This window comes from Cryptomeria japonica, chromosome 5 (genome assembly GCF_030272615.1).
Source record: "Cryptomeria japonica chromosome 5, Sugi_1.0, whole genome shotgun sequence".
Taxonomy (NCBI): domain Eukaryota; kingdom Viridiplantae; phylum Streptophyta; class Pinopsida; order Cupressales; family Cupressaceae; genus Cryptomeria; species Cryptomeria japonica.
Window position 1 is genome coordinate 108,354,073 of NC_081409.1, and position 9,457 is coordinate 108,363,529.

Genomic DNA, 9,457 nt, shown 5'->3' on the forward strand with positions numbered 1-9,457 from the left:
AATCCTTTTCAACACCTGCTACATAAAAACATCAAATTCAAATGGGATGATAACTGTCAACAGGCTTTCCAGACGCTCAAAGATTATCTTCTAAATCCGCCAGTTCTGATGCCACCAGTTCCAGATCAACCACTGTTACTATACATATTAGCTACTCCAACAGCACCGGGGGCACTCTTAGCACAATAAATTGCTGAGGGCAAAGAAAAAGTAGTATACTATATCAGTCACACATTGGTAGGATATGAGCTAAACTACACACCAATTGAGCGTGCATGTCTTGCCGTGGTCTTTGCTTCACAAAAATAATGACATTACATGCTCACTCATAAGACTAAGTTGGTTGCAAGGATCGATCCATTGAAATACCTTCTCAATAAAGCAACACTTACTGGGCGACTAGCCAAATGGGTAATGCTCCTGAGTGAATTCGACATCGAGTATGTGGATAGAAAAGCAATAAAAGGACAAGCCATCACAGATCAATTAGCAGATGCTCCCATGATAGATGATGTTCCTCTAAGTTCAGAATTTCCAGATGAATCTATTTTAACAATGTCATATGCAAAGCCATGGCAACTGTACTTTGACGGCTCATACACATAGCACGAGGCAGGAGCCGACATCCTCTTTATAACTCCTCAAGGGGATTCCATACCAAAATCATACCGCTTATCATTTCCTTGTACTAACAATATAGTGGAATATGAGGCATTAACAACAGGATTACGAATTGTAGTTCAATGGAAGATCCAGGAACTTCATGTTTTTGGGGACTAACAACTTGTCATCCGTCAAGCAACTGATGATTACCAAACAAAAGATTAAAAATTAATGCCTTATAAACAAATGGTGGATGACCCGAAACAACACTTCACCAAGATAGACTTTGAGCAGATACCAAGAGAGCAGAATCGTGTCGCAGATGCCATGGCTATAATTGCTTCACTGATCGATCTACCTCCAAATGAGACCCGCTATGAGTTCTTGTTGGATAACCTTTTGGTTCCTTCATATGAGATCATGCCTACTAAGACGATATGTGTTGTCGGTCGCGAATCCCAGTTATATGGTTCCATTTTCACATACCTACGTGACAATACTCTACCTCCTGATCTATCAAATAACCAACATCGCACTTTCATTCGCCAATCCTCTCGATATGTCATTTTAGCTGATATCCTATATCGACGAGGTCTAGATGGCACTCTTCTTAGATGTTTAGAAAGCGACGAAGCTCAGATTGCGTTACGTGAAGTACATGAAGGGATATGTGGTCCACATGCTAGTGGTCCTACCTTGGCCAAGAAACTCATCAGGACTGGATATTATTGGCCTAATATGGAGAAAGACTCATATCAGTTTGTCAAGCAATGTAAGCAATGCCAAATTCATGGAGACCTCATACATGCGCTAGCACAAGAACTTCAACCAATTGCGTCTCCTTGGCCCTTTTGTCAGTGGGGACTCGATCTCATAGGCAAGATTCACCCTCCTTCTTCCAATGGTCATAAATTTATTATCACTATCATAGAGTATTTCACAAAATGGATTGAAGCCGTGCCTCTCACACAAGTCACACGAAAACAGATTGCTACATTCATCCTCAACTATATCATTTGCTGATACGGTATTCCTGTTTCCATTATCACTGATAATGGGCATCCCTTCAAAAATCAGGATGTTCGTGAACTCTGTGACCACTTCCATATTTCCCATTGTTTTTCCACACCATATTACCCCCAAGGTAATGGCCAAGCTGAGGCATCTAATAAAACAATCCTTAAAATCCTAAAGAAGACAGTCGACGATGCTGGTCATAATTGGTATATCCAACTTAATCCTGCACTTTGGGCTTACCGCACAAGTGTCCGCACACCTACAGGAGGTACACCTTATTCACTTGTCTATGGCGCTGAAGCTATCTTGCCTATTGAGGTTGAGCTACCCTCTTTACGGGTTTCTTTGCAAAACATCATCAGTGATGAAGACTATAGGGTCTCCCACTTACAAGAGCTGGAACTACTGGATGAACAAAGACAAATTGCTTTAATCATCTCAAGGCTTACCAACAATGAATGAGTCGCGGTTACAATCACAAGGTCAAGCCTCCCACATTTGAGGTAGGTGATTCGATTCTCAGAGAAAACCCCAAAAATTAGCAAGACAGAGAGAAGAAGGGTAAGTTCGAACCAAATTGGCTCGGTCCTTATATCATCATAGCAGCATATGGATCTGGTGCATATCAGCTCTCAACTACAGAAGGTGAACCTTTGGAGGATCCTATCAACAACATGCACCTTCGCAGGTTTTACACATAGGTCTTCAGAGTATCCTAATTTGAAAAATAGAAAAAAATAAAAAATATTCAAAAATACAAAAAAAATTATAAAACAAAAAAAATTGTTACTTGGTGAAAACTTGGCAAACAGACGCCTTGTGACACAAAAACATTGAAAAATTGAAAAAAGTAAAGAGAAATAATTTCGTCCAACAGTGAAAACCACTTCGGTGGCACCCTGGGCAAGTACCATGGTGAAAACTGGGTCACCAGTGCCATGTGTAGAGACATTGCTCCTCCCTCATTTAGGATTCTCTTTCATCATTTCACTTTGCACACACTCACAACCTATTCATCTATAATAAACTTACCCATTCCCATCATGGCTTGTTATTGATCTACCTAAGATTGGTTAGCCATTCATAATAAACCTCCCTTTCCATCCATAATAAATCAGCTCCTATCTGTGGCTAAGGCAAATCCTACGTCTAGTGATGGGTGTGGAACTGAGAACATCACATGTTTCGAGGAGTACAGTTTCTTCCAGCTTCCTTCAGTCTATCCGTGCACAATCCGCAATAAAGTTTCATCTTCTTCACAATAAAGTATTAGTTTCATGGATTCAATCAGTTTTAGATGAGACACAACAACAACAATGGGCTTCAACAAAATCAAATCTTTCAACAGATTCAGACAACATTATGGTTCAGTGCTATCTATCCTTTCTGTGAAAGTAAACATTATGACCACAATCAAATAAGACTTATAAAAGTGACAAGAGACACCAAACTTGAGGACTACAGTGGATGTTGGTGTCGAGTCTTGGTTTTCTTTTGATTTTATCTTTTTGGTGACATGTCTTTTAGCTTTTCCAGGATGTCTCTGACTAGAGATTCTATCTCCAGGATGTCTTTGACTAGAAAGGCGAGGATGGGATATCATCACCTATTTTCTTTTGTTGTCTGTAGATTGTCTTTTAGTAATGTTATGACTTGTCCAAGGATATGAGGACACTGTGAGTCTAGTATGAATTGGGGCATTATTTGTTTGTGACTGTCTTGTCTCCATGCAAACAGGTACAATGACTTTCTGGGTCGAACATATGCCTCGATTGTCATAACCTACTTGCCATAATAAAGCTCAATGATGATAACACACAAGAAGCTCTTTCACTTTCATATCTTCTATCTTCCATCCCCCTTTCTTGATTGACTTCCATCATCCTTCTTGAGTCCGTGTAGCCTGCTATCACATGACTGAGCATAATGACACACCAAAAACATTGGCATTTCATGTAGTTGCACCTGCATTACCACATATAAGCATTTCATACATACATATAGATATCACATCCTGCGCACAACATCTATTAGCACAATTTACATTTGCATTATCATATTCATCTACATTACATACATTTACATTTGCATCATGCATACACATATAAAACATAAAAGAGCAAAAATACTGCATTGCATCATATACATATTTGCATCCATAAACATAAAACAAACATCACATAAGAACATCTCATCATATAGGTACACATGCATATAGCTGCCGCAAAGATGAATCATCTTATATATATAATCATAAAGTGTCATGATACAATGATGTCAAAATCATAGGGCTACAAAAGCACCTGCAGGTGTCTACATCATCATACAAAAATGGTACAATACTGATACATAGGGAGCCCTCTATGGCTATGTTGAACTCCCTCCCTCGGAGCCGTCTGGCCTCAATGGAATCTGAGCCCTTGAAGGACCCACCTCAGGATCATCCCTCCTATCCCCTCTATCTGGTGGTGGTGGAGGACCCATAACCCCACCACTCGATGCCTGTCTCCTCTAGCTCCCTCCCATAGCTGTCGCTGTACACGACAGTCTATGGAAGCTCCTCGCCCACTGATCTGCTGGCACTGCACCATAATAGAGATCCTGCTAGTAGGCAATCTCCTCTCCTACCCACAGGACATAAGCATATCCTGCCCCTGTTTCCTCTGCTGCCTGTCTCTCGGCCCTCAGTGTTGTCTCAGCCTCTATATAACGCTGAATAACCTGATCCCGCTCCCGCTCAGTATCTCTGAGCCTCCTCCTGAGCCTATCCCTCTCCCTCTCCAACTCTTGTATCTCATCTGCCTGTCCCTGGTAGATCTCCCTCAGCTCTATCAGCTCATCCTTCTCTGCATCAGCCCCCTCCGGCTCTGCCTATGGCTCCCCCTGTACGGGTGCCTGCCCCTGTGCCTGTGCCTATACCTATACTGGTGCATGTACTGGTACCTATTCCTGTTCCTGTCCCTGTCCCTGTACCTGTACATGTCTGGGACCCTGTGCTGCTGGCAACTGTAGCGGTAATCCATCGCGACCCCTCACCACCTGAGCCTATCTCTCCTCTCCACCCTCCCTCCGTGTTGCAACCCTCCTCTCTCCAACTGCTCCCCTCCTTTTCCGTCGGCCTCTGCCCCCATCACCTCCACCATCATCATCATCCCCACCACCATCCCCATCTAATGGCTCTCCTGGATCTGTCAGACGTGGGAATGGATGCTCCGACCAGTATGCTGTGTACTCGACATCCATGTCGGCATCCTCAATCTCTGGCCACATGTCCCAGGGTAGGGGCATCATCTCTACCAGCTGCATAATTGCCTGATCATATGATAGCAGGGGCCCAAACTGCACCTGATCTCTCACAGTCCGTGCATACATGTCTGAGCCTCGTGGCATCCTCTGGATCCTGCCAAACTGCCTACCAACCCTGTCCACTAGCTGCCTCTCCAGCACATAGGGCGTTCGCCTAATCAGGTACCTGCTCCGAAAGGTGTAGGGAAGCTCAACTGCATCGTCCTTCCACTGCTTGCATCCCAGATATGGCTTCCATATGACCACATCAATATCATCTATCACTCGCGGCCAATGCTCTAACCTGCCAATCTGTGGCTGCGACGTGATCATGTCATATAGGTGCACAAAACTGCATCCATGACCCCTGCCTTTGAAGTGTATCGGCCTCATCACTGACAGATGCTCATAAGCCCACACTTGCAACAGTGTCACCCCGCAGCCCAATCCCACTGATCCATGGTATACGAACTGATGCAGCTCATAGTAGAGGTGTGCCAACACACACGGTCCCCAGGTATATCTAGTGTGCTGTGTCACCAGTGTCTCCAGCGCTCCTCCCCAACCCACAACCAACCCCTGTGTCGCCCTCTCCGGACACAGGAACCCAGTGATCACTCCTCCTACCACTGCTGGTAGCACTAGCCCTGTGGCTGTCATAGTGTCCCACGCCACATGTCCTGGCCTCATCTCCAGTCCTGGGTCCTAGAACACTCGTCTCAGGGCCTCCCTATCTCCATCTCGATCATATGGGATCAGCTCCCCATCGATCGGTATCCGCAGGATCCTGTATACATCCTCAAGGGTGACTGTCATCTCACCCATCAACAAATGAAAAGTACATGTCTCGGAGTGCCATCTCTCCACCAGCGCAGTCAACAGTCCCATGTTTGCCTGAAATTTAGGCACATATAGAACATGTCTCAATCCCATAGCCTCGATAGCAGCTTGCTCTTCGGTTGTCAGCTCAGGTCGCAATCTCTAAGTCGATGGGAATCTCTCCCGTGACTCCAGCATCGGCAAATACTCCTGCAGTCAAGCAAATCAATCATGTCAGTCACAGTGGCATTCCCTGTTTATCACAAAATGCTACTTTTTTGCATATGGCTATCTATCCTAGTGACACTCACTATTCATCACAAAGTGTTGCTTCTATCCTAGTAGTACTCCCTGTTCATCACAAAGTACTACGTGTGTGACACTCACTGTTCATCACAAAGTGTTACTCACATTTGCACTCACTGTTCATCACAAAGTGCTGCTCATATTTTAGTACTCCCTGTTCATCACAAAGTACTCTATCTTGGTACTCACTGTTCATCACAAAGTGCCTTGATCTATCCTAGTCTTCCCTAGAGGACCTGCTTGAGTGTATCCTCTCAGCAGCTTATCCAATCGACAACGTATGTTCATCACAGAACTGCCGATTTGACCTAGAAGACAAAAATTCATACTTTTTTAACATAAACGCGCTTACCTGACATAAACGTGCTTAGATACTGCACAGACGCGCCTGAAAAACACAGACGTGCCTATGCTCTGCACAGACATGCCTGAGCAACATAGACGTGCTTTCTTGACACAAACGCGCTTAAACATCACAAACGCAGTCGCATTTGACACAGACGTGCCTGGCACAAACACAGACGCGCCTCACGAGCATAGACGTGCCTGGCACCAACGCAGACGCGCCTGAATGTTTTGGACATTTTTTTGGACCCTAGTCTAAGCGCATTTATTGCCCTATCTACCATGAATTAATGACAATATTAAATGCGTCAAAGTACGAGGAGGTCTGGCGGTACTTACCGACTCTCCTGCCTTTGCTGGCCTTTGAAATCGGCGAACACGGTCGAATCTATGAATGAAGGCCATCGCTGCTGACTGCTGCTGCTCTATTTTCGCTCTGCACTTTGCTCTCGTGAATGTGTAGATGACAATGAGGATGTATTTCCCTCGTGGTCTATCTTATAGACTACCCTAGCCCTAGCCCTCGTTTCTTGAGTCAGTCTTCTTTATCCCGTGACTCTGTCACTTTATCCGGTCAGTTCATTCTAGCCTTTCTTTCTTATCGAGAGATTGTCTGTAATATTTTCAGACATTTTTTCATGCAATTTCTTGAGGGGGCATATCATTCCCATCTTGGGGCAACTCTATATCAGTTCATCTTATCTTCTTTGAAACAACGCGACAAGCCGCATTGTCTCAAAGAGGGGCAAAATGTAGACACCCAAAATTGTCCAGTCTAATTAAATAAATATTTTATTTATTTAATTATCTAAGCTTAATTCTTCTATTAATTAAATAAATCTTTATTTATTTAATTAATTCATTTATCCTCTTCTAGCCTTATTTCTCATTTAAATAAATACCTTTATTTATTTAAATTATCCTTTTTCCTAAATTAAATAAATATCTTATCTATTTAATTGATCCCACTCCTTCTATTAATTATATAAATCTTTATTTATTTAATTAATTCATTAACCTTTTCTACCCATGACACATGTCATTCATCTCTTAATTCATACACTACCTACCCCTTTCATTATTTTATTATTTCTTTTACCTACCCTATAATCATAGCCAACCTCCTTTTACACCTCTCAATCTTATCCCCCCATTTCATATAGTGTCTTCTATATAAGGAGATGCTTCCTTCATTATCAAACCCTAATCAATCATTCTAATCATTTTTATGCAATTTGACTACACTACGATCCTACTTGCAACCACATTCCGTTCTTTGTTGAGCTCTTGTGCACATAAAATCTGAGAGCAAATATATCAAGCAAGATCAATGGAGATAGGAAGAATGGAGATCCAAACCCTATTGGACTTGTGATGGTATAATCTTTGTGATTTCGTTTGATTTGCATTGTCTTAGGTAATCTTCATATGTTATGGTGGATCTTTGTTGTTGTTAGGCTAGGGTTTTGTGGTTGAATTCATTTAGCCTTTCAATATCGTTATTATTGTTATCCATTTACACCATATACAATAATTTAAGTAGCTTCAGACGACAATACATACAGACCCATACGACAAATAAGGAATTTCATATGACAATGTAGAAACTCGTAGGACAATTCCCACTAAGCAAAACGATAAACTAGATGACTCGTACGACAAAACTTACTGAGAAAAATGATACACCAGAAGGTTCATACGACAAAACTTACTGAGCAAAATGATTAACCAGAAGGCTTGTACAACAAAACTTACTGAGCAAAATGATAAACGAGAAGGCTCATACGACAAAACACAAGCTCATACGACTCAAGATAGAACAAAGGTAAAAAATGTTGTTTGGACAGATTTTTTATCATTGAAGTTTGTTTTTTTGCTAATGTTTTTAAGTTTTAAATGTCTGATTTTCTGCTTAAGGGATGAATACACAACAAACACATGGTATGATAAGTGACCGTCAAGTACATTACGCTACCTAAGGAAGTTGGATGAGAGAGAAAACCTTTGCTTGCAAGCTTAGGTACACACCTAATACCTAATTAGAATACAACCACTGAGTCTCACACAATAGATTCTCAATGCCGTATTATCCGACTCCAAACGCTAATGGGGGCACGATATGGAAAGTGTCTTGGGAGAGTTACTATCTCTCTTACACAAAGATTATCACCCTTTCAGAGGTGAATTAGGTAGCTTCTAATTTAACCAGAACTAGTAAGGGATCCGTTCAGTGCATCGGGGTATAATACTCAATTAAGAGGTCTCCCAGCCTTGAAAACCAAGGTTTGATATACTTGAAGGTACAAAGGAGAGCTATTCCCGAGCACTTCCATTGACTTGATTTTCATCAAATCATATTTATTTTATAGTGGGTTGGATTACTTGGCATTAGCCATTCCCACTTAGGTCATTCCCCTCTCATCGACCTTAATGGCTAAGAGTTATTAGCTCCTTGGGAGGGCATGCCCGCTAAAGAGATGCACTAATGAAAGCAAAGGATGCATCTAGCTTTTTGATCACCTAAGAAAGGTGAGAGCATACTTACCTATCATCAAAACACATAATACATGATTGTTCATTTTCATTAGCAAAATCAAGTGTGCCTAGAAAACTTAAAGAAGACATAGAGTTTAGTTGAGTCCTCCTAGGCAACCTGCAAAATATATGCATTAGTAGTCATGATGTGTTTTGTTGAAACAAAGCTTTAATCTTCGACAATTGTCTGCAAAAACTAGTTAAGCTGTCGAAAAACTCACAAACAGACCAAGGTTAGCATTAGTAATAACCAAATTGAAGCATGAAACCCTTAAAATGCAAACTGCTTTGAAAAGACAAACAAAATCTCGTATGGCACAATTTACCTGATCGTACAAGTACAAAACAAAGCTCGTATGAGTCAAGATGAATTATCGTACCACTGCATAAAGGAGCTCATACGAGACTGAAAAGGAGCTCGTACAAAATTTTGATTCCAACCTGGCCAGAAATGAAGATTTGATGATGCTTGAGAGGCCAAAAATGAGATTTCTGGCTCCACGGTGGGTGCCAAAATGTCATGCTCTGTGATGTGTGATACCTGCAG